Source organism: Monodelphis domestica, chromosome 1, assembly GCF_027887165.1.
Source record: "Monodelphis domestica isolate mMonDom1 chromosome 1, mMonDom1.pri, whole genome shotgun sequence".
In the NCBI taxonomy this organism is placed as follows: domain Eukaryota; kingdom Metazoa; phylum Chordata; class Mammalia; order Didelphimorphia; family Didelphidae; genus Monodelphis; species Monodelphis domestica.
The window spans coordinates 115,122,139-115,149,956 of record NC_077227.1 but is presented as its reverse complement, the minus strand read 5'-3'; the positions used below and the strand labels follow the sequence as shown (position 1 = coordinate 115,149,956).

Below are 27,818 nucleotides of genomic sequence, written 5' to 3'. Positions count from 1 at the left end.
ATATTCATATTATTCATATAAGAGTTGTGCTTTTTTTTTTTTGCCCCACAGTGTGAGGGAGGAGCTGAGAAAGAGAAAATAAATATTTATTAATTGAAGTAGCTAGTGGCTCAGTGGAGAGTATGAACCTGGAATCAGAAAGATATGAGTTCAGATTTGACCTCAGACATTTACTAGCATTGTGACTCTGGGTAAATCACTTAGCTTCTATTTGCCCCAGTTTCCTCAACTGTAAAATGGAAATGATAGCACTTTAGAGAGCTTTTGTGAGAACCATATATTTGTTATTTGGGGTTTTTTAAAGACATTTGTCACAGTACTGTAGATAGTAGATACTATATAAATGCTTATTCCCTCCCAACTGAAAAAATAAAGCATTCTTCAAAAAATGTGGCTTCTGAATTTGTTACGCAACTAAAAGTGCTCTTTTCAAAGTTACTAGAGTTCTTAATTTCTTAATTCCTAAATCTGATGATTATTTCTGTCATCCTTCTCAGTCTCTGCAGCTTTTGAATATTGTTTGACTATTTTGTCTTCCTAAGATACTCTCTTCTCCCTGAATTTTTCTGACAGTTCTCTTTCTGGTATTTCTCCTGCCTGTTTGACACCATACCTTCTCAGTCTTCCTTGCTGGATCTTCATTCATGTCCCTCCCATTAACTGTGGGTGTACCTCAAAGCTCTGTCCATGACCCTTTTTCATTTTCTCTCTACATTCTATCACTTAGTCATCTACGATGAATTCAATTATCATTTCTTTGCAGATTGTTCCCAGATCAGTAGATCCAGTCCTAGTCTGTCTTCTGAGCACCAGTCCCACATCTCTAACTGACTATTAGACTTCTTGAATTGAGTGTCTTAGGGACATTTCAAACTCATTATGTTCTTCCCATTCCTTACCCCTCTTCCAAACTTAACTATTTTTGTTGAGTGAAAGTGTACCAACCACACTTCTAATCACCCAAATTCTCAACCTAGGCCTTGTCTCGAACTTATCATTTTCCCTTACCCTATATAATCAAATTAGTCAGATGTCAAATCTTGTCCTCTATACATCCACAACATCTCTCATGTCTGTCCCCTTTCTTCTATTTATATAAGCACCCCTCCTAATTCAGGATTTCATCACCTCTCTCTACTTCAGTAACCTACTGATTGGTCTCCCTGCTGTCTCTCTCCAAACCATCCTTCACATATTCCCTTCATTCCCTCTATTAGGATCCCTGGTTTCACACAGCTGCCAAAGTGATTTTCCTCAAGTGAAGAGTTGATCATAGAGTGTGCTCCATTCAGTAAACTATTGGTTCCTTATTACCTCTAAAATCAATTGTACTCTACTTTGGGGGCATTTTTAAATCTCTTCACAACCTGGCCCTTTTCTCCCTTTCCACTTCCCATATTATTTCCCTCCAAACAAGTTTGTGTTCTAACTACCTTGCCTTTCCTCACACATGATGTCTCATCTTCCCTTTCTGTGCTTCTCTAAAGGATGTCTCCCTTTACTTGGAATGTTCCCTCTCATTTCCCTCTATTAGGATCCCAGGCTTCCTTTAAGAATCAACTCAAAATGCCACTTCTGAATAAAACCTTTCCCATTCCCCCAGCTATGAGTGCTTTTTCTTCTGGGATTATGTTATATCCACTCTGAATTTATCTTATATCTACCTATCTATTTACATGTTATTTCCTTCACTAGAATGTAAGCTCCTTGAGGGCAGAGACTCTTCAATTTTTCCTTTGTATTCCTAGTGGCTAACTTGGTAGAAACTTAAATGGTTGTTGATTTTTTAAGAGAGAATAAGAGAAAACAAGGCTGTCAGAATGAAAAATGAATATGGTAAATTCATAGGAAATAAACAGAAAGTAAAATGATCAGAAATGGCTATGGTCAACCAGGAAAAAACAGGGTTTAAAGAAAATGGATTAGGATTAACAGAAGTATAAGATACTCAGTTTAGCAAATTAGGAAACACACTCCTAAACCCACTCTCAGAGAAACCAAGCTAGCCATAAATTAAATTTTAAAAATTAAATTTAAAAATTTTTGACCCACATTGATGTATAAGTGAATTATGTCAAATACTTAAAGAGCATCTCTATGGTACAGAAATTGCTCTCCAAAAATAGAGAAAGAACATTCTACCAAACTTTTTAATGTGACAGATGTGGTTCTATTATCCACATTAATCTGCCCCAAGAAAAGCTTTGACCATGTTACTCCCTTCAGCTTAAAAACCTTCAATTATTTTAATAGCCTTCACTGCCGTTGAGATAAAAGCAGTCTAGCCAAACTAGACTACTCTCTACACCATCAGCATTCCATGTGCTTTCCCACTTTTTTCTTTTGTTCATGGCACTCTTTTCTTCCTGGAGTCTTTTCCCTCCCCTTCTATTATCAGAAAGAATCTTATCCATCCATAAAAGGTTCTGTTCAAGTGCTATCCTCTTTATAATGCCTTTCCTCTTCCCCTTCAGCCAGACATGATCTTTTTGCACCCCCTGAACTACCGGAATACTTTGTTTCTATATTCCCACCTTCCATATCAAAGCACTCAGTGCACATCTGCTTTGTGCTATGTGTGTGAACACATGTCATATATCTCCTACTTGATAGTAAACTTCTTGGGAAGAGACACTATCATAATCATTTTTGCATCAAATTAGGGGGTCTTGGTAGTTTTGTTCTGAATTTAAACTCCAAAAAATATAAAAACACTTCACATATAAAGCAGATCAAACTATAAATTGATAGCACATAACTTTTTCTTTTTAAGTATGTCACCCTGAAAACTGTCCTGTTTGTGTTTGCTTTTGAACTTTTATTCTGTTCTGCTTTGCAGGGTGGGCAATACCTAATGAACTGAAGTGTTTTTTTTGTTTGTTTTTTTCTGAACTTACACACACACACACACACACACACACACAACCAAAACAAAACAAAAAAAAACAATTTCCATACTCAACAGAACACAGAAAGAAGAGTCTATATGAGATTATAAAGCTCCATGTCAGACCCCTTTTTTAAGAACATATCATAAATTTGAGACATCAGTTTCAAAACTCTTCTGTTTTAATAACAAAATTCATCTGGAGGAACAAAAAGTGAAGACTATCAAGAGAATCAGTGAGGGGAAAATAGGAAGTACAGGAGCAGAGCAATACCAGATCTCAAACTATACTACAAAGTAGTAATAATCGTCAAATCAGAAATAGTGGTTGATCAAAGGAAGAGATTAGGTATACAATATGCAGGAGCAAATGAGCACAGTAACCTAGTGTTCGATAAATCCAGGGATCCTATCTATTGGGGTAAGAACTCACTGTTTGACAAAATCTTCTGGGAAAACTGGAAGGCATCTGGCAGGAACTCAGTGTAGACCAATATCTCACACGATACACCAAGATAAGTTTTTAAACCTAAGGGGTGATGTGTTATAAACAAATTAGAGGAGTATGGGAAAAGTTAGCTGTCAAATCTATGAATAAGGGAAGAGTTCATAAACAAACAAGATAGACAGTTTCACAGGAGATCAAATAGATCATTTTGATTACATAAAAATTAAAAAGTTTTTGCAAAGACCAAACCAGTGCACCCAAATTTTTAAAGAAAGCAGGAAACTGGCTGGAGGAGGAATGGATTTGTAGCAAGTTTTTCTGATAAAAAGTCTCATTCCTTAATTGATAAATGGTCAAAGGATACAAACAGATAGTTTTCAGAAAAAGAAATCAAACTAATCAATAGTCATGGGGAAAGTACTCTAAAGAACTAATACTTTGAGAAATGCAAATTAAAACAACTCTAAGATACCACCTCATACCTATCTGATTGGCTAATATGACAGAAAAGAAAAATGACAAATACTGGAGGGGATGTGGGAAATGGGGACACAAATGCACTGTTGATGGGGTTGTTAACTGGTCCAACCATTCTGGAGAACAATTTGGAATTATGCCCAAAGGGCTATTAAGTTGTGCATACCCTTCGACCCAGCAATATTACTACTAGGTCTGTACCCCAAAGAGATCAAAGAAGAAAGGAAAAGAACCCATATGTACAAAAAATAGCAGCTCTTTTTGTGGTGGTCAAGAATTAGAAACTGAGGGGATGGCCATCAATTGGGGAGTAGCTGAACAAGTTGTGGTATATGACTATGAAGAAATAACTTTTGTGCTATAAGAAATGATAAAGAGATTGGTTTCAGAAAAACCTGGGAATATTTATATGAGCTGAAGATACTAAGTGAAGTGAGCAGAACCAGAACAATGTGTACAGTAAAACAATACTAATGATAATCAACTTTAAACTTTAGTAATAACTAATAGTAATAACTAATTAATATAGTGATCCACCACAATACCAAATGATTCATAATATAAAATGCTACTTACCTTCAGATAGAAAACTGAGACTCAGAATGCAAATTGAAGCACATTTTTCTTTATTTTCCTTGACTTTTTTTCCCTCAGAACATGGCTAATGCAGAAATATGTTTTGCATGACTTCATATCTATAATGAGTATTGTATTCTTCCCTTTTTAATAGTTGGGAAGAGGTAGAAGAAAGAAGATAAATTAGTACTGAAAGGAAAAATTAAAATTAAAAAAAGGAAAGAAGAGTCTTCAGGTCATGATAGAGTAGGGGCTTGAGAGGCTGTTTTGATTCTTTCTGAACTTCTTTGCATTCTTTAATTTATTTTAATCTTATTTTATTTTTCTTAGTAAGCAAGAATCTTCCTTTCACCCTCCCACCCTAGCCCCATAAGTACAAAAGGAAAACAAAACCCCCTAATACAAACAGACTAAAGCAAAACAAATCCCCAAGTTGTCTGTGTCCAAACAAACTCATTCTGCCCTCTTGAATCCTTTATATCTCTATCAAAAGGTCAGTGGCATGTTTTATCATTAGTATCTTGGAACCATTCTTTCTTGGTTTGTGTCTTGAGCATCTATCACCATATTAGTTTTCTTTGGTAGGATTCATTTTGTTTACTTATTCTTTAAGCCTGCTTCCTGTCTTCAGACTTTGTTAGGGCCAAGCTCCACACGCTTCTCTATTACTGCTTTCTTGGGGTATTAAATATTGTTACTCAAGAATCCCAGGGACAACTCAGATTGGGGATCTACAAGTTTTTAGTACTCCCAAAAATGGTCTGATTAACTGCAAGTTCTTGACCTGGTTAAGACCTAAACCTCTGCAGGCTTCAGACTGGTCCAAAAGCTGTGATCCCTATACTGCTCCTGGGATCTGAACCACACTGCAGCTACCCCTTAACCTGAAATGCATGGGCAGCTTGGTAGTACAGTAAATAGAGAGCCAGGCCCAGAGTCAAGAAGACTTGGGTTCAAATCAGACCTCAGACACTGCCTACCTGTGTGTGACCCTGAGCAAGTCACTTAATCTCAATTGCCCAATTGAATTGATACTAAGACAGAAGAAAGGGTTTTTAAAAGAATATGAAATGTCATCCCTTGGAAGAGGTACTCTCTCTTGTCTACCCTATTGGGAAATGAGCAACAAAGCTACAAGATGGCTCATGTTCTGTCACCATACCCCAGGGTGGGTCCAGGATCTCCTCCTACCCTGGTGACCAGTTTCTCCTACATGCCAGAGTATTCCACATGGCATCTCCTGGCTAGACACCATCCCCAATAACTCCCACCTTCTCTGTCTCTATGCTGGCTTCAGCTAGAAAAATGACTCATGATTTTTTTCTTTAATTTCCTCATCAAGGATGCAGCATCAGGAGCTTTGAGGAGAGGAGAGTTATGCCACTATTTTGCCTCTGCCTCCTCTTCTGTGCATTTTTAAAAATATTTCAGTGGCCTTCTTTTTTGGATATCATTATTGTTCCTTATTCCCCAGCCCCACAATTAAAAACCAAAAGATTATAACAATAAACACAGTCAAGCAAAATGAATCCACACTTGTGTCTCTCCTATTCTTGCTGTCCATCACCTCTGTGTCAGAAGGTGGGTAGGATGCTTTATCATAGTTCCCTAGGCCAAAAGCTGATCATTGCATTGATCAGAGTTCTTAAGTCTTTCAAGTTTGTTTTTCTTCACAGTGTTACCTTCTTTGTATGCATTATTCTATTTCTGTGCATTTCGCACTATCTGGTTTCTCTGAATTAGTCACTTTTGTCATTTTAAAGCACAGTGTTATTCTCTTTTGTTCATGTGCCTCAACTGGTGTTAACTATTCTCCACTGTCTAAGAGGCAGTCTGAGGCACACCCTCCCCCTTAGAGTCCAGTAATTTGCTTTTCTTTAATTGTTCTCTTCATCCTTTCTTCAGGATCTGGAAGTTAAACAACTTCCCTTCCAGTATTATCCTCCTTCTTTAATCCACTTCTCTATTCCCATTTATCCCCCTATTGAATTGATATATTTCTACACCAGATTGTGTATGTCTGTTCCACCCTCTTTTGTCCAACTCTGTCAGAATCAAGGTTCACCTAGTGCCTAGTCCCCATACCCTTTCCTCTACTTCTGTACACTCTTGTCATGCATCTCAATTATAAGAAACATCCATTTCCATCTCTGTTCTTCATCTTTGGTACATTAGTGTATTCCTTTTACCCTTCCTTCTCAAACACTCAGAACAAAACAACCTCCAGAGATCTCTGCTTTTACTATTTAATTCCCTCAGTCCCCTTTAAAGATATTAAAGTTCTAAAAAGACTCACTTTTCTTCTTCCTTCAATTAGAACATTAACATAAAACTACTTCTAATTGCCCAGATAAGTTTACTTTTCTGGGTTTCTTTTGATTCATGAGTTTTACTCAGCTCTTGTCTTTTCTTTAGGATATCTTGATATCTTCTATCCCTTTAAAGGTGTTCCTTCCCCCCCCATAGTTACAAATCTATATCTTCTGCTTTTTGGAATATTATTAAGATCTTATCTCATTTCTAATAGATTCTGCTGTAATCCTGATTGTGATTCCTTGGTACTTTAATTCTTCTTTCTAAAGACTTTTCCTTTTGTGATTACTTTCAGGAGGTGATGGTTTTCTCTCCAAAAGAGAGAAAAATTATAAACCAGATACTGAACTCATTGAGGAAGGAAAACCTCTGGGAATCTGTAGACGGCAGATATTACCCAGGATTATGATTGGTTGGTAGATATGAATAGCCTCAACTTTAAAGGAAGAGCAGTTACTGACCAATGTAAGAAGAGGAGATCCTGGAAATGACAATGGGAAGCACAGAGTAGGAAGGGAAAAGATTTGGGGTGAAACAGGCATTTCAGAAAATACATCAGAAAGACTGGGTGGTGTTTGAAACTTTGAAGTGGAGGGTTGAAGGGGATGGTAATAAGGAATTGAATAATGGGATAGGGGTTGTAGAATGTTCTAGAGGGGTTCAGAGATGTGAAGGGAATGACTAGATTCAGGAATGTTCTTCAACAAGTGGAGTGCATGCAGCAAGAGATGGAAGACACCAACCATTCTGGAAGGCAATTTGGAACTATGCCCAAAGGGCGATAAAGGACTATCTGCCCTTTAATCCAGCCATAGCACTGCTGGGTTTGTACCCCAAAGAGATAATAAGGAAAAATATCTGTACAAAAATATTTATAGCTGTGCTCTTTGTGGTGGCAAAAAATTGGAAAATATGGGGATGCCTTTCAGTTGGGGAATGGCTGAACAAACGGTGGTATATGTTGGTGATGGAATATTATTGTGCTAAAAGGAATAATAAAGTGGAGGAATTCCATGGAGACTGGAACAACCTCCAGGAAGTGATGTAGAGCAGAACCAGGAGAACATTGTACACAGAGACTGACACACTGTGGTACAATCGAATGTAATGGACTTCTCTACTAGGAGCAATGCAATAATCCAGGACAATTCTGAGAGACCTATGAGAAAGAACGCTATCTACATTCAGAGGAAGAACTATGGGAATAGAAACACAGAAGAAAAACAACTGCTTGATCACATGGGTCAATGGGGATATGATTGGGGACGTAGACTCTGAATGATCACCCTAGTACAAATGTCAATAATATGGAAATAGGTCTTGATCAGTGACACATATAAAATCCAGTGGAATTGTGTGTCAGCTACAGGAGGGGAGGGAAAGAGCATGATTCTTTTAACCATGGAAAAATACTCTAACTAATGAAATAAAATTTTCCAAAGTAAAAATTTTTTAAAATAAAATTTAAAAAAAAAAAACAATAAATAAATAAAAGGAGTAAAAGGAATGATGAACTGGAGGAATTCCATGTGAACTGGAATGACTTCCAGGAATTGATCCAGAGGGAAAGGAGCAGAAAGGGGAGAACATTATACACAGAGACTGATACATTGTGACACAATCAGATGTAATGGCCTTCTCTGCTAGCAGCAATGCAATGATCCAGGACAATTTTGAGAGACTTATGAGAAAAAAAAATGCTATCCATATCCAGAGAAGAATAGAAACCCAGAAGAAAAACATGTGATCGATCACGTGGTTCAATGGGTTACAATTGGAGTTTTAATGTTAAAAGATCACTCTAGTGCAAATATGAATAACATTTCGGAAATAGATTTTGAGCAATGTATATAACCCAGTGGAATTGTTTGTCAGCTCTGGTAGTTGGGAAGGAAGTAGAGGGAACTGTAGATCATGTACCATGGAAAAATATTCTAAGTTTAAAAAAAAAAGACATTGTCAGATAAGAGGCTCTGCTTTAACTACTTCTTTTCTCTGAAAAGTAGAGATTAGATAGGAAAAGAGTGAAGCAGAAGATGAAATTGAAATCTAAACAGCAAGATAAAGAAGCCTTATTTATGATTTCTTGAAATGTTCTAGACTTTTTTTAAAAGTATGTCTTTTAGGGAATACTGTTTCTTAAATTCTGTCCACCTGTTTTGTTTTGTATCTTCAGGTCAAATTGTTTATACCAAATACTTTCCTTGGTTTCTTTTTTCAGTCTTTTGACTTTGTTTTAATCTTTCTTGCCATCTTTTTTTTTAACCCTTACCTTCCTTCTTGGAGTCAATATTGTGTATTGGCTCCAAGGCAGAAGAGTGGAATCCACTGAGCTACCCAGCTGCCCCCTTCTTTCTTGCCATCTTGTCAAGCCAATGAATTCTGTTTCATCTATTCTAGTTTTCAGGGAATCTATTGAGTAAATTTTATCATTTTCCCTTCTAAGTTATTCTTCTTTGAGTTATTTCCTCCAGACCTATTTCATTTCTTTTTTATCCTCTTTCATTTCTTCTAGGTATTCTTATGATCCTTATGAAAAAATCCATTTATTTCCTTTTGAGTTTCTGCTTGCAATCACACTTCTTTTTGATACTGGTTGGTTTTCCTTGATTTATTCATCTCCAACTTTCTTTCCTGAATTGTTCCAGAACCAGATTCTGTTTCCTCCTTCTTATGTAAGTGATGTGGTCAACCCTGCTTGGTTTCACAGGGGGAACACTGCTTTAAATTCTCCTTCCCAACTTTAGGTCTCTCTGGATCTTTGAGGTTCAAGGTCCTTTCTCTGTCATCTCAGGACAGTGTGTTAAGGACCTTAGTGCCTCTGGTATCACCATAGTCCTCATCTCTTTGACTACCCTAGATTTTAGGGGAGCCTTCTGCTATTAATGCCTCTCCACACAGAACTTGGACATGGGACTGCTCATGCCTCCGATCTATCTTCTCTCCTGCTAGAAAGCTATTCTATACTATAGCTTAATTTGCTAGCAGCCCCCTTTTTTTCTAGCTGACTTCTAATGTAGTTCTAGAATGGGAGTAGTTACTTACTTTAGTTTCTTATTGGATTTGTTTAGCATTATTTGGTCAGGTGCAAACTTCAGAATTTTCCTGAAGATCCATTTCCCATTCAGGCAAACATCTTGACTAGAAGTTCTTGTATCAAATTTTTTATTGCCTAAGACAATGCCTTATGTGGTAGGTTTCAAATTTTGGATAAATGAGTTGGCCAATATTACTGTGACTAAGTACTTTACACTAGACTAGACATGGTCCTGGGTCTCACTGGGTACAAATAGCAGCAGTATTATCATGTGCCAGACCTTTCACATATATCCTTCAAAATTAGTCTTATCTATAGTTACAGTTGCTCAATTGGAGTGTGAAGTTAGGGAAGCTTTCAGGGCTTTTACTTTCAAGTGGAAGCCAAGTTAATGTTTGTTGATTCTTGTATATATTTGATGAAAATGTTGGGAAACAGAACTAACTCTCTTTCCTTTTTTTTTACAGGACTCATTAAAGTTGCGGTATTTAATGTATCTGCCAATGCCAGGACAAGCAACAACAAAAACAACAACTATCCAGTTACCCAGGACTAGCTGAGAAATGGGGCTTTCAGACTCATGTTTGAACAGAGTTGGCCTGCAGTCGACCCAGGATGGTCTGCTCAGCACAGCTGACTGCTAAAGTGCTGCTATCAGAAGATGTCTTTTATCTTTGGTGAATGATTGGAACTTTTAAACCTCACCCTTCCCTATTCCTTCTTCCTTTTCCCACTACACCTGTTTCCCCCTCTTTGGTTGCAGGCACAGATGACCTATAAATATATTTAGTGTTTTGCCAGAATCTCTGTTGCTTTGCTCTTAAGCAGAAGAACCAGTGCCCCCTGAGAGAGCCCCTTCTGAGGGACAGGAGGATGCTGCTTTGAGCTACACAGCTCAGCACCCTCTGCAGACTTTTGAGCTTTGGGAGCATCCAGTACCTGACTGCCTAACCACCATTAATGAAGAAGAGGCAAAAGTTTCCGAATGCCTTCTGGGGCTGTCCTGAGTGAAAGAGTGTATGTATGTGTGCGTGGCATTCTTGTGGTTTATTACCACTTGGCATATCTGGTACATTAATCCAGGATCTCTGTTACTTCCCTTCTCTCACTTTCTTTCTCTCCTCCCTCTTCCCAGTTCTCTAACCACTTAGAAAGAAGATTTGTGAATGTCCTCAGCATGCATGAGGTAGATCAACTAGAAGACACCACACTGGAAAGGGTTAAAAAATTATTCAGATAAAGTGTCCAGGCCAAGATTTTGCTTCAGGTTATCCCAGTAGGAGAGTCTTTAGTGGATACTGAGCTTGTAAAAGTGGTCCATAGGAACTAGCACTCTTTACCTCCTAGGCTGGCCCCCATCTTTGTCTGCCTTTGTTTTTCTGGACACAGCAGTCTTCCCGATTCCATGTAGAGCATTGGAAGGAGGAACTGATTGCATTTCCTCTCATTAACAATTAGATGTGTAATAAAAGCAATTGTACTTCATCTTAAATCCCTCAGACTACAAAAAAGGTTTAGAGTGACCAGGGCCAGTCCCTTGGGTGCATTCAGCATAACAGCTTACTTCTGCTCATATCAGGGTGCTGAGCATTCAAATGGTAACATCTTTACAATAATTGTGAACCAAGTAGTTGAAGAAATATCCAAGAGGGAAAAGATGATCAAGATTGCTTTGGGGCCAATAAATGCCATCTCCCCCCTCCCCCAAATAAAATCTAATCACTTTAACTTTGTATTGCAGAATCTGCCTATGCTCTTTTCTAAACCAGGTACTTATACATAGGGTTGAGCTGCTGTAAAAGAAGATCAGGCTGAAATCTGGGAAAGAAATTTCAATTAATTGAGGGTATTGGGATCGTAGTAGCCATTCTTCCCTCTTTTCCTTTCCCTCCCCACCCATGGGGTCTACACACAGGTTTCTCAGGCAACTAGTTGGTAATGTAAATGAATGGCCCTCATTGGCATCCTGAACATGGCTGCCAGGCTGCCATGTTGGATCACATATGTGGCCCTTCAGAGTGTTACCGAAGACACTGGGGATCACAGAAATTTACTCTACATATTCCCAGATCTCATAATGTGGAATGTGTAAACTTTTATGAACCATAAAACTTGGCTCAAAACAAGAGGGGCAAAAAAGGCCCCATCATCACACTGTCCCTTCTCAAGTTTCTCATGGAAGCTTGGCAGGCAAATCCATAATTTCCATTTTTAATTACAGCTGGTTGAAAAAAATCAAACAGCTTCTTAGGTAACACAGATAGCCTGAAAGTCAGGCAGAATTGGGAGTTGATTCCAGAAGCCCTTAGAAACCAGGCTACAGTAGAGAGAAGGGGCATCTAGCATGTCCCCTGGAGGTGTGTCTAAAGATTGAGTATTGATAGAAGAACTGGATACATGTGTATATGCTTTTCCCTTTCTCAGTATATCAACACCCTTATTCTTATTCCAGGGCATACAAAGAAAAATAATTTTCTAGCACAGTGACTACAAATGCTGCAAAGGTTGGTTTCCTAGTCAGTCATTATTAGGGTCCCTTGTTTTGGGGTGACTTTTTAGCTAATTGGTCTTTACCCATGCAGGTGAAAAAGAGGTATCCACTCCAAAATGCATATATTTAAAACACTGAAATAAAGGGATATGGACTTGTAGCTTTTGCAAAGGTAGTATACAATAGCCATAACTCTACTAGCCTTCTGCTCTATGCTGCTCTTTACTACAGGGGAGATAGTGAGTCATAATTAGTACTTGAGGCTTGACTCGAACCCCAGGTCCTTTTAAAGGTATGCTGTTTTCAAGACATTTCAAAGCCTATTTGGAGTACACCATAAAGAAGCTTCTAGCTTTTAATGAGATTGAGCATGGATTCAACAACTTCAGAGCTGTTAGCTCAGAGAAGGTCATTCATTCCATGAACCATCCTCTCTGCTGATGATGGAAAAGGGAATGAAGTTAAGTGGCCTGAAAAACTTGAATCTCACATTTCTGAGCTTTGGGGGTCATTTACCAGTGCATTGTAGAAGAAATAATCAGGTAAGTAGAAGTTCATTTCCAGAGAAGGTAAACCCCACTTACCATCTCTGCATGATTTCAACAGGAATTGATTTTCACTAATCCCCAACTGGGCTAGAATAAACATAGGGTCTGACCTTTTTAAAAAGAAAAGAGAAAAAGAACAAAGAAAGTCTCTTAACTGGTTCAAAGGAATGATGGGAAAGTAGCTAAAGAATGAAATACCTCTGTTGCAGATGTCCTCTCATAAATATGTAGGACTCTGGTTTCTCACACTTTCTAAAATTCTAAATTTTAGAAGATTCCTTCTACTGAAGATAGAATGAGACTTATTGAAAGGGGAGAGAGTATTGGGGAGTGAGAGTGAGTGTGTGTGTGTGTGTGTGTGTGTGTGCGCGCGCGCGCGCACATGTACATGCAAGCTTGTTCTTTTAACACAGCCTGAACTGCCTGGACAAAGGTATACCTTGCCACAAACATGCATATTTTCAGTGCTAGAAGAACTTAATACTTTCAAGTATGCAATTTAAAAATGATTATAAAGGAATCATGGAAGTAAGAGTTTATTTTAATGCAGCTGTCCCATGGCAAAGTTCTTTTAGATAAACCCTGACCTTCTGAGAAAGACACTAAAATTTAATCAGTGACAGATATTCATGTCTATGGTTGTCACAAATGGGAAAACCTTGAACCTCTTATTTGAAGGGAGTCTGTAGGTGCTCCATTTCACTCTTCTGCTTGTGTCAAAACAAATTTCATCTTTTGATTTGGTATGATCAGAAGCTGAAGATGAAAGAAACAGAAAAAACTGTAGTTGACATTTATGTGATTTAACACTTGTTTTTTTAAGGGAGGAAGAGATTTTTTTCAGGAGGGGAAGTTGGAAAGAGTTTTCTCCCCCTTGGATTGGATTGGACATATAGGCCCTTGTAAAACTTGATTTCATATGCCTTAGCTAAGAATTGTCAAGTGGGAGTGATCTATACCTGAATCATGTGGCCTTGGGGACCCCATTTGAATCTGTAGCAGCTGAGTGGCTTATAAATGGAAAGGGAAACTCCTCCTGCCTTCACTCTGCTGAACACTGCACTCTGGTCACTATTTCCTGATCAAATTCAATTTCACTCTAACTTTTTTTCCCCCACATATTTGAATTCCTAATGCACCCAGGTTATGTTAACAGGTTTACCAGGACCTGAATTTCTCTCCCAAAAAAAAATTGATCTACCTTTCCTTTCCCTCTCCCTATTCAAACCTGACAAGGGATGCCAGTGTTAGAGGTATCAAGTCTCATCTTTGTGGGCTTCATTCAGCATATCTGAATCTCTTCCCTCTCTCCCTGCAGCCTGTTTCACTTTAATTGTACCATAAGATCTTAGGAAGCATGAGCTGAGTTTTGCATTCCTTCGTATCTTTGCTCATTGCTCATATAACCAGAATTTTGGGTGCTAAGGAGAGAATGTGGTAATCCACGGGTATGGCTATCTGATTTCCAAGTGGAGTTCTGGAACCTCACTGTTGGAAGTTTAGCTCATAAGACCTGAGACTTTCCAGAAAGAAAAAAACCGAACATTGTTTTCTGACCAATACAGTTGGCGATTCAGCTTCTTTGGGTAAATGGGGCTTTTCTCTCCGACTATGAATGTCATTGTATTTTGTTCCACTCCCCGCCCCACCTGGCACCTCTTGACAAAAGAAACCTATAGTTTGCTAGGGTGTCCGGCTTGTGCAATCACCTCATCAACTCTGTATTCAGAAAAATACAACCCAAATTGGTGAGAGAATAAGTCCAGCCTAAGCTGTGTGGAAGGGGGGCTGGGGGTGGGGGGATGGGGTGTCAGATGGACTGGAACTGTGAGGATGGGAGGTGTGAGGTTTCCTGGGAGATTTTGGTTTGTTCAGCTCTTTGTTCTCTAGACTCACGTAACAAGTGCTTTGACTTTTGTGATTATGTTATGGTGACGTGTAGTTAATGTACTAATATGTTCAAGAGCTAGGATCATGGTAATAGAGCGTGTTTTTTTAACTGTTTGGGGAAAAAAGTAACTTAAATTACAAATATAAGATTAAATTGTGAATTTGCCAAGTGTCTTGTCTCTTTACCTAGCCATAGGAAGGAGAGCAAAATTGAAAAACAGTACAAGTTATTTGAGCAATAATAATAATAAACAATAAAATAATTAGGCATTCTCATATGCATGTAAAACCCTCAAGTGCCAAAAATCATTGGTGGCCATGGTCCTGGTTAAAAAGCTGGCCAGTCTGTACTCTACGTTCTCCTACACACATTTGCTCTGCATCGTAGCTGATCATCTTACCAATAGGCAAGAGAGTCCAATGAGCTACGAAGAATGACAGAACACTGGAGCTCCTCTGGGCAGTTTGATGCAATTCCTAAGAATCCCTTCTTTCCCCTCCCTGGTGGACAAAGACAAGCCTCTCCTCACGGATGCTGTAAGACTGAATCTGATAGGGGAGTTCCTTCTGGATTCTGTACTCCCTTAGAGGAAATGTGTGGTTTGTTATCCATTCCCCTTTCAGGATCATAAGGCCCCACCAGTATGGAGAAGGGCTTTTTTCCTTCCTCTTACTGCTCCCATAGGAGAGTATCCCTGTACCCCCGGGAGCTTTAATATCAGAGGCTAGGGAGAAGGGGATATTTACTAGCCTGATGTGCCTGAGCTTTGGGGAGAGCGAACTTCATTCTTCCAGCCCTATCCATATCGAGCCCCTCATTCCCCAAAAGGGCCAGGATCCCCAAAGCTGCCTTTGTAAAGCCCTCAACACCACTTTCTTCATTCTCTGGTCTGGGACAGCAACCTTCCCCCTTCACAAGTGCTGCTGTCATAAGCAGTGATGGGGGGAGGGGGTACCCCCCCCTTCCTGATTGGCTCTTACCAATTAAGAGCATTTTATTAGGCTGCTAATTAAAGGCACTTCGTTAGCAGCAGGGGAGGCTGGGTGGGTGTCGGGATGCTGATAGAGTTGCAACTGAGAGAAATTGTTTTCCTCCTCCCATCAACCCTAGCCTCTCAGGACCCCCCTCAGTCCTGAAGCTGCTTCTTCCACCCGACAAACCCTTGGCTTTCAATTAGCAGCTCTCGGGGGAGCAAGGTCATTATTATGGGAGCCCACCCCCTTCCCAGGCCCATGTGGACTTGGGAGGATTGGGAAACCTTTCTCATTTGAGACCCTCGGGAGGGAGGCAGAGTGGAAACTTTAGACCATGTAGTGAGAGTCAAGGAGGATTTTCCCGGTTAGATCCAGGGGAGGCTCAATGAGTTCGTTGGTTCACTCTTCATTCCTAAGTCTTGGCTATTGACCCTTTATCTCCCTCCCAGGAGCCTTTTAGCTCTCCCAGAGTTTTATGGGGGAGCAGAGATAATCTATGGATTATGGGTGGGCAAAGAGAGGATTAATCGTTGCAGACTCGGGGTCATAACTAGGGCCCCGTCATTCTGTCACATCATGTTGAGTGTCATTTACATGGTCCCAGTCAGCCATAGCATCTCAGCACCCCAGCGTGTCACAAAGTCCGGCTCTCCCTATTACTCAAGTGGTAGTGACGGTCCTGCACTGAATTAACTCAATCCTTGTCTCTGTATCCTCTCCAGGGGGAGGCATTCAGAAATTTTAAAAGATTTAAAAATGGGTGTGGATGATTACATTTTCTGCCTTTTAAGGATCCAAGTTGACTGCTGGGGAGAAATCCCCTATGGGTACCACCTCCGAGGGGGCAGGAATCCGTTGTGATCAAGAGCATTGACACCAGCAATTGAGGGTCACCCCGAGGACAGCCCCAGCCCCCTCGTCCCCCACCCACCCCCCACTACTGCCACTTAGCCGCAGAGTTAGCACCAGGGAGCTGGCCTGGGAGGACAGATTTATGGCCAAGCCTAGCTCTCTCTGTTTAACCCGCAGCCGACTTGGGCTGCAGACACTAAATTAGATTGTTGACAATTAGAGAGACTAATGGGAGCTTGGCCGTCCCCGGAGCCAGATAGCCCAGCAAGGCCGCCCTTTAATAACCACCGATCATAGGCAGGAAGCCCCACTCGCTCTGGTACAAGCACACAGGAGCCTCACAATGGGCAAGGCTGGGCCTCGGCTCCTGCATTCCCAGCCCCACAAATCACCGCTCCACCACTCGCCCCCATCAAAGCCATCTTGCTCTTCCTGTGTCACTAAAGTCAGAGGACCCTGGTTCAAATCCTGTGCCTTGATGCTACCCATGCGGCCTTGGGCAAGTCATTTAAGCCTTCCTGAGCCTTGGTTTCCTCCTCTGCAAAATAAGATCATTGAAATCGATGGTCTTTGAAGTCCTTTCCAAATCTAACTTCATGATCTCGTCTCAGTCTCCTCTTTCTGTACTTACTCATGCCGGCGCCCACTCCTCTTTGCCTCCCCTGCTTCTCCCCCTCTCCCCTTCTTCCAGCTTTCTTTCCCCTTCCCCTCCTTGGTTGAATCGAGGGGTCTCCATCCTTCTAGTCTCCCAGGGCCTCTTCTCTTTCTCTCCTCCCTTTGTCACTTCTCCATCTCTTCACCTTCCATCCATGCCCATCATCCGACACCTCAGTCCAATAAACCTTCCAGACTCAGGTTAGGCAGGGGGGGGGGGGAGGGGGTTCTGGAGCTCGGGCTGGGGGAGAATGTGGGGTACGGGCTATCACAGGAAATTCTGAACATGCCAAAAAACAGGGCGAGCCAAGTGCCAAGGTGAGGCTGGAGGGTAAAGAGCCTTTCTGGGCCTGGCGAAGTGGAACCAATAAAGGCTGGAAGAGGTGATGTTCAAGTTTGGCCTTGAAGACGAAGTGGGCATTCCAAAAAGGCAGCAAGAGAACGTCCCGGGACCGCGGAGGCTGGAAGCTCCGAGTTGGGCTGCCTCCTCTCCCTCCCGCGGGCCTTTGTCTCTGAGTCGCTTGTTCTTTTTTCACCTTTTCTCTGCACCAGATCTGGGGTTCTTCCCTTCTTTGGCAGCCACATGAACCCTCTTCTCAACGTTTTAAGATGCACAAAACATCCTGCCCGGCATTGCACAGGGAAATGACGACATCGAAACACGGTCATCAAAATGTGTTTAAAACAAGCGCAGGACCCCCGTTAATCCGCCGAACTCGGGCAGACTCCTCGGTGTGCCGCAGAGCGGGCACCCCGCACGCTCCGTTTGCTGTTGACTGTGTCGTCTCAGGGCGGGCCTCCCGCCTCGCCTCGTCTGCAAAGGCCCCTCGTGAGTGTGGCCCGGTCCGAGTGGCCCTGCCAGCTCCTTACCGGCCTCACCCTCCACCCCCTTGGCCTGGCCAGCCCCAAAAGCCCTGGAGGAGGGTTGAAGTCCTCCGTCCGAGCCTGATCCTTCCAAGCGGGGCAATGGGGTAAGCAGGGAGGAAGGGGTGGGTGGTAATGAGGTTGCCGTGAGTGGCGGTGTGGGGGGAGACTCACATTCACTCAGGCAGACTCATAGCTCTGTCAGACTGATTGGTCCTGAGCGGAGGCGCAAACGGCCCCCCGTGGACACGCTGAGATTGGTTATAAAATTACAGGCATTTGTTCTGCTGTCAGGGCCCCCTCCCTCCCTCACGCTCGCTCTGTGTTCCCCCACCTCCAGGGCCGGGCCTCGGGCTCCAGGGAACCATCCAGGGAAGTGGGAGAAAGCTGGGGGCTCCCATCTGTCCGCGGCCCAGTATAAGGGGGAAGCAATGGGGGGGGGGGTCTTCCTGTTTCCTGTGGGCCAAGCAGCCCGCCCCCACCCCGTGACGGCCTCCAGATCCCAAGAACAAGGTTGCTCGCCAAGCCTAGATCCAGGGTCACCTGGAGGGAGGAGAAAAGGCACAAGATGGGACCTCCTTGGCTCCCTACCCTGTTCTTCCCTGTCCTTGGCTACACATTCAGCCCCAAGAGGGAAGGCCACACGGGCACAAGGCCAAAGATTTAAAGGGGGGCTGCTGGGTGGCTCAGTGGAGGGAGAGCCAGTCCCAAAGACTGGAGGTTGTGGGTTCAAATGTGGCCTCAGACACTTCCCAGCTGTGTGACCCTGGGCAAGTCACTTAGCCCCCATTGCCTAGCCCTTACTGCTCTTCTGCCTTGGAACCTATACATTTTGGTGAGGGTTTCAAACAAATGAAAAAAAAGATATTTAAAGAGGTAGAATGTAGAGTAGAACCTGCCCCTAAGGCGAGGCTCTGGATAAGTGCCTTCCAGAGAAGGCACTTCCTGTATAAAATGGGAATAACCAGCTAAGGGCAGGAAACCGGCCTCACTTCCTCCTGCCTGGGTGTTGATTCCACATGGCAGGGGTTTCCACCGGATCTAGCAAAGCTGAATCAGGGAAAGAGGGAGGGAGTTCCCTTGAGGTGGGGGTGCTCCCTGAGAGCCCTGATTGGCATTTTCCAGAAACGGCTCTCTGGGGGTCAAGGGGATAATTTGGGGGGGGGGGTGATCTCCCACCACTCCTCTCTGGGCTAACCTTCCTGTCATTCATCATCCATTCCCAGCTCAGAATTTATTTGCTGTAATTACATCTTTAATTAGAGCTTTAATGGCTCATTGTTCACCAACAATGATGAATCTGTATTTTCCTTCCCTGCTTCCTCTCCACCCCCCCAAGGGGAGAGAGGGACCCCCTCTGCGCAGAACTTCCCTCCTAGGAGAAGAAGCAGCTTCAGCATTCCCCTCTCCAGGGACTGTTATTGTGGACAGGCATGTCTCAAGACACACGTGGGTGTCCCCTCAACCCCCCCCCCCCATTCCCAGTTCGCCAACCTAGAGTGTGGCGCACTGAAGCAGGAGCCCTGAGTTCAAGTCCTGCTCCTTACCCTTAGAGCCACATTGAGGGAGTTAGCCTAGACGACCTCTCCTTCCATTCCAGCTCCAAGTCTACGATAACCTCCGCTGCCAACAGGAACAGTCCTACCAGCTCCGTCCTTCAAATGTGACTTTCCCCTGCCTTCCCAGCCCTCCTAACCCTCTCCCTTGTTCTCCCAGCCCCCTCCTGCTTTCCTGTGAAGACCCCTAAACCCTTATTCCCTTTTTCTGAACCTGCTGCGTGTCCCACATTTCCAAATTCCTCTTCAGCATCGCCATCTGGTTGTCCTCTCGACGGCTCAAGTTCAAACTGTGCAAAGCCATCGTCTCCCTGCTGGAAGAAGCCACCGGGCCCCTGGCCTGGGGTCCAAGCCAGTGCCGTTCTCCAGCCTCGAATGCTGGTCCTCTGCTCTTCTGGGGCTGCTCTGGTCCTCCCTGGAGCCTCCCACACCCCCTCACAGCCGGAAAATGGAAGGAATCTTGTCAGCTCTCTCTTCTCCCTCATTCCACAATTCGAATCCCCTCCCCATGAGCCTGTGATTCTCCCTCCCTGGCTCCAGACTAAGAAAAAGGGGATGTCCTACTGGCCAGTGTTGAGCCCAATACTTGTACCCTTGATCTCATCCAATCCTCCCTTCTCTAGGAGTTTGCCCTTAGAATATCCCTTCTTTCCTGTCTTCAGCCTCTTTGGCCGCTGGCTTCTTCCCTGGTCCCTAAGGCTGGAAAAAGAAAAGACTTGATCCTGGTATTTCCTGAAACTATCCTCATCTATTCTGCTTTCACAGCTAAATCGTGTGTTCGTGTGTCTATGTGTGTCTGTGTGCACGTGTGTGTACACTTAACTCCACTTCCTCACATCCCATTCCTTCGAAACAGGGTTACTCCTTAATCTCTTAATTGTGAAATTTAATGTATTTCCTCAGTCCTCATCCTTGATTTCTCTGGCACATTTCCCACTTTGGGCCGCCCTCCTCTCATCCTGGATTCTCTCTTCTCCCTGAGTTTTCATGATAGTGCTTTCTCCGGGTCTTTACACAAATTAACTATTTGTCAAATATAAGCCTTAGTCACAAAGAGCCATCCGGCTTAAATAAGAACCTGACCTAGCAGGGAGGCAAAGCCAAGATGGCAGAGTGGCAGAAAGAAGTACAATTGGCTTTCCATCTCTCAACAAAACTTCTCCAAAAAGGGCTAGAAAATACACTAGAACAAATCCAAAGGGGGAAATAGAAGGAAAAGTCACAGTGAGTCATTTTTCTAACCCAAGTCAGCATAGGAGAAGAGACAGACATGTCAGTGAAAACTGGAGAGGATTCCATCATCTAGGGACCAAAAGATAATGGAGGCTAAGCACCTAAGATTCCAAAACCATGCTGGGGCATCAGAAGCCAGCACACAGGGTGAAGGAATGTGTGCCAACTGGCATCTCTGTCCCTTATGCCCTAGTTCTGGGTTCCAGATCCAGAGCAGACTGAGAAGAGAATCTGTGCAAAGGGCTAACATTCCAGTCGAAGAAGTAGTTATAGGTTCTAGCCTGTGTATTGAGCAAGAACAAATCTAGAAGCAAACAACAGCTGTGTGGCTGTAGCCCCAGAAGAGCTGGGGGCTCAGCTCCAACTTCTAACCCAACCTGAATTCTGCAGAGGAATAACCAGAGCAGGAACCCCAGAACAAAGGGAAACCTACAGTCCTGTCACCATAAACAAGCAGAGCTTTCTAGTTGCCTATGATAGTGGCTGAGCCCTGGAAGCTGCAGGTTACTGGAACTCCAAAGGAAGCCATTCCATAGGCCTTTTGTTCAGATTCAAACCTAGGACAGTAACTTGTAGCACTCAGGCCAGGGGAGCAAGAGTCAGACTTTGCCCTAAACAGACTGATTTGAAAGCACTGAAAATATGCAAGTCCCCATCATGAGCTGTCCCTGAAATCATTAAAAAAAAAAAACAAACACTCGATAACAGGGCCAGACCACTCTGACCAAAAGTACATAAAGTCTAGCCCAAAGATAGTCGAAAATCAGGAAGGAGACTGGACGAATTGGGGGGGGGGGGGGGACAAGAATCTCAGTATAAAAAGCAATTATGGTAAAAGGAATGGTCAAGACACAGTCCCAGAAGAAAGAATGACTCCAAAATATCCAGATGCAAAGCCTCAAAATAAAACATAGCTTGGGGAAATTTTTCTACTAAAATCCCTGGAAGAGATGAAGAGTTGTTGAGTTATAATTTTTTTTATGAAATAAGAGTGTTAGAGGGGGGAAATGGAAAAGAAATGAGAGCTATGGAAGAAAGAACTGGAAATGGAATTAACAGCTTAGTGCAAGAGGAACAAAACCTTATCCAATCAACAAACAGAATTAGAATGAACTAAATAGAAACCAACTTCTCCATGACATAATGAGAAATACTGAAACAAAGTCAAAAACTATTTAAAAAGAAGAAAATGTTATCTGTCTTGAAGCAAAAAAAAAATTGTTTTAATAACCTAGAAAATGGGTTGAGAGAAAATTTAAGAATCCTTGCAATACCCAAAAACCATAATGAAAAAATATATACATAAAGCCTATGCATTATATCTCAAGAAATCCAAAAAACTGCCCAGATCCCAGAATCAGAGGTCAAAGTAGACAGAAATAATCTACTGGTCACCTCCTGAAAGAAATTCCAAAATAAGAACTAGGAGCATGATAACTAAAATATAGAGCTTTCAAGTCAAAGAAAAATATTATTAGAATATAGAAAGAGTTCAAGTACAGAAAGTCCTAATAAGGAACATGTTATTTATTAGCAACCATCATCCTAAAGGAATGGAAAGTTTGGAATACAATATTCTAGAAGGCAAAGGCTTTTGGACAATTTACCCAGCAAAATGGGGAGCAGCTAGGTAGCACAGTGGATAGAGCACACCAAGTCTGGAGTTGGGAGGACCTGGGTTCAAATTTGGATTTGGACACTTTCCAGCTGTGGACCCCTAGCAAATCACTTAACCCCAATTGCCTCTCTCATACCACTTTTCTGCTTAACAACAACAACCTTATCTTCTGCCTTAGAATTGATACTAAATATCTGTTGCAGTTTTTTTTAACTGCACATAATGTTATAGGAGGGAAATGGATCTTAAATGAAATGCAGTATTCCTAAGAATTTTTGATAAGAAGGCTGGAACTGTGTAGAATCTTTGATGTGTAAACATTGGAATCAAGAGAAACAAAAAGGTAAACATGATTGAACAATGACAGAAGACTAACAAGGATAAACTGTTTCCATTCTAATATGGGGAAATGAACCCTCTCATCATCAAAGATCATAAGGGGAATCTGATAAAAGGAATATACAAGGAGACAAGGTAAAGGAAGGTTACAGGAAATTCTCTCACATAATCAGGGTGTCCAAGTAGAAATCTATACAAACAAAGAGGAGGGTTTCAAGGGGAATGGCTGGCTCTGGAATTTCACTTTCATCTGAACTGATCAAAGGAGAGAAGAATATACCTACTTACACAGTTGGATCTAAAAATATGCTACACTCAACAGGGAAATAGGAGGGAACCTAGAGAAGGAAGAATTAGAGAAAAGTTAGACTAAAGAAGGGGCTTAGTCCCAAGCAAAATAAACTCCAAGAATGTGCAAAAATATTTCTAGTTCATTAGAGGTGACAAAGAATGAGAGTCTGATAAGTGTGCCCATCGACTGGAGAATGGCTAAACTAATGTGGTATGTGTGGTGGAATACTGTTCTGCTATAAGAAATGATGAAGGAGATGTTTTCCTGAGTAACCTGGAAAGACTTTATGAACTCATGCAGAGGTTGGGTTTGTTTGTTTGTTTTTAACTCTCACCTTCTGTCTTAGAATCAATACAAGTATTGGTTCCAAAGCAGAAGAGCCCTAAGGGCTAGGTAAGTGACTCATCCAGAGTCTTGGAGCTAGGAAATCTCTGTTCAAATTTGAACACAGGACCTCCTGACTCCAGGTTTAAGCCTCCCAAGAGCCACCTAGCTGCCTCCTTAGCCTCGATTCAAAGACAGAAGGGAAGTTCTGTTTTGTTTTTTAAAAGAACATGTATTGGCAGATTGATCTTAATGTCTTTGACAAGATACTGAACTGGTAGAACAGGGGAATGCTGTCTACACTTTTTTAATCAATGACTTGGATAAAGGCAAAGCTAGCATGCTTATCAGATTTACAGATGACACTAAGCCAGGAATGATAACTCACCATGAATGACAGTCAAGATCCAAAAAGAACTGTACAGGGCTAGAATATTGGGTCAATTCTAATAAAATGGAATTTAATATCAGAATAAATATCATCTTATATTTGTATTCCAAAAATTACTTCACCAGTGTAAAATGGGGAAGGTTTGATTAAACAAAAATTCAGAAAAGAACTGGAGAGTTTAGTGGATGATACTCTCAACATAAGTTACATAAGATCAAGATGACAACAAAACAAGTGAAGGAGAGCTGCTTCTACTTTAAGAAAGATATAGCTCAAAATGACAGCAAAGGGAAGTAATGGATGCTGGAGGGGATGTTGCAAAGTTGGGACATTAATTCATTGCTGGTAGAGTTGTGAATTGATCCAACTATTCTGGAGGGCAATTTGGAACTATGCCCAAAGGGTGATAAAGGACTGTCTGCCCTTTGATCCAGCCATAGCACTGCTGGGTTTGTACCCCAAAGAGATAATAAGGAAAAAGACTTGTACAAGAATATTCATAGCTGTGCTCTTTGTGGTGGCCAAAAATTGGAAAATGAGGGGATGCCCTTCAATTGGGGAATGGCTGAACAAATTGTGGTATATATTGGTGATGGAATACTATTGTGCTCAAAGGAATAATAAATTGGAGGAATTCCATGTGAACTGGAACGACCTCCAGGAATTGATGCAGAGTGAGAGGAGCAGAACCAGGAAAACACAGAGACTGATACACTGTGGTACAATCGAATGTAATGGACTTCTCTACTAGCAGCAATGCAATGATCCAGGACAATTCTGAGGGACTTATGAGAAAGATCACTATCCACATCCAAAGGAAGAACAGTGGAGCAGAAACACAGAAGAAAAACAACTGCTTGATTATATGGGTCAATGGGGACATGATTGGGGATGTAGACTCTAAAAGATCACCCTAGTGAAAATATCAATAATATGGAAATAGATCTTGATCAATGATACATGTAAAACCCAGTAGATTTGCTTGTTGGCTATGGGAGAAGGCAGGGGGAAGGAAAGAACATGAATCACATGGGAAAATATTCTAAATTAATTTAAAATTTTTTAATTAAAAAAAGAAAACTATAGCTCCTAGGAATAAAGGAGGCAATGGTCCTTCATTCTACCCTTAGGAGACCACATCTGGAGCAAGGGAACAAGCAGAAAGGTGAAAAGCTTTAAGTCAATGCCATGGGGACCAATGGAAGGAACTGGATATGTTTAGCACAGAGAAGATTAATGGGGGTGGAGAACATGTTGGCTATCTTGAAATATTTGAATAACTGTTATATAGAAAAGAAATCAGACTGGCTTTGTTTGGCCAGAGAAACTGGAAAAAGTAGTTGGAAGTTCCAAAGATACAAATATAAGTTTGATGTCAGGAGAAGCTGTTCACCAATTAACACCATTCCAAACTGGAGTAGGGCTACCTCAGGAAGAAAGCAGTAGGTTCCACCTCACTGAAAGGCTCGTTCAGAGGCTGAATACGCACTTATGGGGCTTGACGTACTTTCGGAAGTATGGCTTGGCTCAAATGGTCATTGAGGTCCCTCTGAACTCTAAAATCTGGTCATTCAGTTATTCTGCCCCTGGATTAGACTCTAGGGAGGTGGAGGAAGGGAAGCAGGTGGTACTTGGTGCCAAGGATGCTATGAGAGTTTGGGGATGGGACCTGGTTAGCATACTCCTAGCCGTCCCCTCCCCTACAAAGGGACCTGTCAATCCCACATTAGCCACCAGATGTCTCCATATAACACAGCTTGCAGTTAGGGCAGGTCTCAGGGTCTCACAAACCCTTCTGGATTTGGGGCAGAAACTGAACAGGCTCCCCCTAGAGCTAGCAGGTGATTGGACAGATAGAACAGACACAGGGTCTGACAGTCGGCTCAGCTGATCCCAGGCTCCCTCCAAGAGAGCAGCCTCAGTTCCAAACTTCTTGAAATCTGCCTGAGCCAAGCACTAACAAGGAAGCCTCAGCCTCTCCTACCCTTAGGAGCCTGCTCATAGCCACATTCTAGTTCTAGCATGAAGATATTTGTCGGTTGTGATTTTGCCATCCAACGTATTAGCCACCTCTCCTAGCCTGATGTAATCTGCAAATCTGATGAGCCTGCTTTCTGCAGCCAAAGCACTTTGGAAACTTTGAAGCACTGCATAATACGATTACCATTATTACTATTGATTTCAAATGTTAACTAGTCCAGGACCAAGGACAGGTCCCCCAGGCACTTGCTAGAAGTCACCTTTCCAAATTAATAGTAGTCCAGGAATGACTACTCTTTATGTCTGATCAATCAAGCCATTCCAAATCCACCCAATTCCCTTACTGTCTAGCCCTCCTGTCTCTATCCCAACCTAAGGAAGTTCTGAGATGTTGTCCCTTGGATAGACTAGGAAACAAGAACAAAAACTAAACCATGAAGTCTTCAGCCAGGAACATCTTGGGGCCCCATGAGAGAAAGGCTGAATCTTTCTTTAGTTCTCCTCCCCCAAATGTGTACACTCTTCAGTTTTTACCCACTTCTAATATTCACTCCATCCAGGAGGAAAAGGTAACAGAGGGATAGGAGATCCCAGTTAATGTGTTGGGGAGGGAGAGAGCTCAACATGACCTGCAGAGAATTAGTGAGAGGAGGACAGAAGCAAAGACATGAAGATTGGCCCCACTCCTGAGTAGGTAACTCAAAAAAGTCAAAGACAAAAAGGAAAAAAAAAAATATATATATATATATATCGAGACATTAGTGGCAGGAGGAAAAAAGACTAAAAGGCCAAGAAAGTGCCTGTCAGCTGGGAAATAAGTGAAGAAATTGTGATCCAAGAATGTAATGGAATATGCTTACACCAAGAAGTGACAAACATGAGGGACACACAGAAACATGAGGGAACCTGCAAAGTCAAAACACCACACTCAAGTCTTATTATAATATAAAAAAGAACACCAAAATAACCGAAGAACTAGGAATCAATGCAGTGATCAAACCTCTACTAGCCTTTGAGCAATCTGTGGATTCAGACTGCCTCCTTTGATTTAGAACCCCTAGCCTCATCCAGGACCCTTTCCTGAGTAAAGGCTCATGACTACTGAATGACCAGAGAATGTTTATTCATAGTTTCCAGTCTGGGTGCCATTGAGCAGGAGGATGAGAGGAAGGGAAAGGTGTTAACTGAAGTGGGGGAGAAGGAGTGAGGAGAAATTTCTCACTGGAGGTGGGACTTATACTTTGAAGGGTAGGAACTGCAGTGATCAGCCCAGAACAATTCTGGAAACCACATCTTGAGGACAAGCTGGACCTGTTTATTTGAGGGGGCAGCAGAGTGAGGGGAACAGTTCATAACTGCCATAAGATCGGCTCTTCAGAATTAGGGACATTTATCCCGGAGAAGAGAAGAACCAATGGGATATGTGATCATTATCTTCAGAGAGTTGTATAGAATGAACTTTTCCCATTGATCTCAGCCACACTGATAGGCTCAATTCTCATCTCTACAAAGATGGCTCATGAAGCAGTAAATGCCGCCCAAAACCCATATCACCAAGACTGTGCTACACATATATCTCAACCCCACCTTGTCTACAAAAGAACTTGGCATCTTCTCAATTAAACCTGCTTCTCCTCCAAAAGCTCTCTTTCCTTCCAGGGCACCGAAGCTCCTAGGTTCATAATCTCCCAGTCAGCCTGCACTCTTTCCTCTTCTTCCCCCTCCTTTCCCAATCCATTGTCAAATCCTGCAGATTCTACTTCAACATTCTTTCCAAGGGCAGCTAAGTGGCACAGGAGATAAAGACCTGGGAGTCAGGAAGACCCAAGTTCAAGTTTGTCCTCAGACACTTTCAAGCTGTGTGACCCTAGGCAAGTCTACCTCAGTTTCTTCAACTGCAAAATGAGAATACCTATCTCTCAGAGTTGTTGTGAGCATAAACAAGATAAAATGTTTAAAGTATTTAGCACAATAGTACATGCTTAACAAATGCTTGTTTACCTTTTTTTTTTTAAACCCTTACCTTCCATCTTGGTTCCAAGGCAGATGAGTGGTAAGGGCTAGGCAAAGGAG

The 27,818-nt window shown here is 42.1% G+C and overlaps 1 protein-coding gene across 13 annotated transcripts in view; it reads left to right on the top strand.

The window, feature by feature from the left end:
* BTRC (beta-transducin repeat containing E3 ubiquitin protein ligase) overlaps nt 1-14,828 on the top strand; it is a 199,435-nt gene extending 184,607 nt beyond the window's left edge. For all 13 annotated transcript variants that reach the window (XM_007479150.2, XM_007479144.3, XM_007479143.3 and 10 more), the window contains one exon: nt 10,206-14,828. The gene's annotated coding sequence lies outside the window, so the exon portion shown is untranslated. The remainder of the gene's footprint in view (nt 1-10,205) is intronic.
* Nucleotides 14,829-27,818: the final 12,990 nt, after the last annotated feature.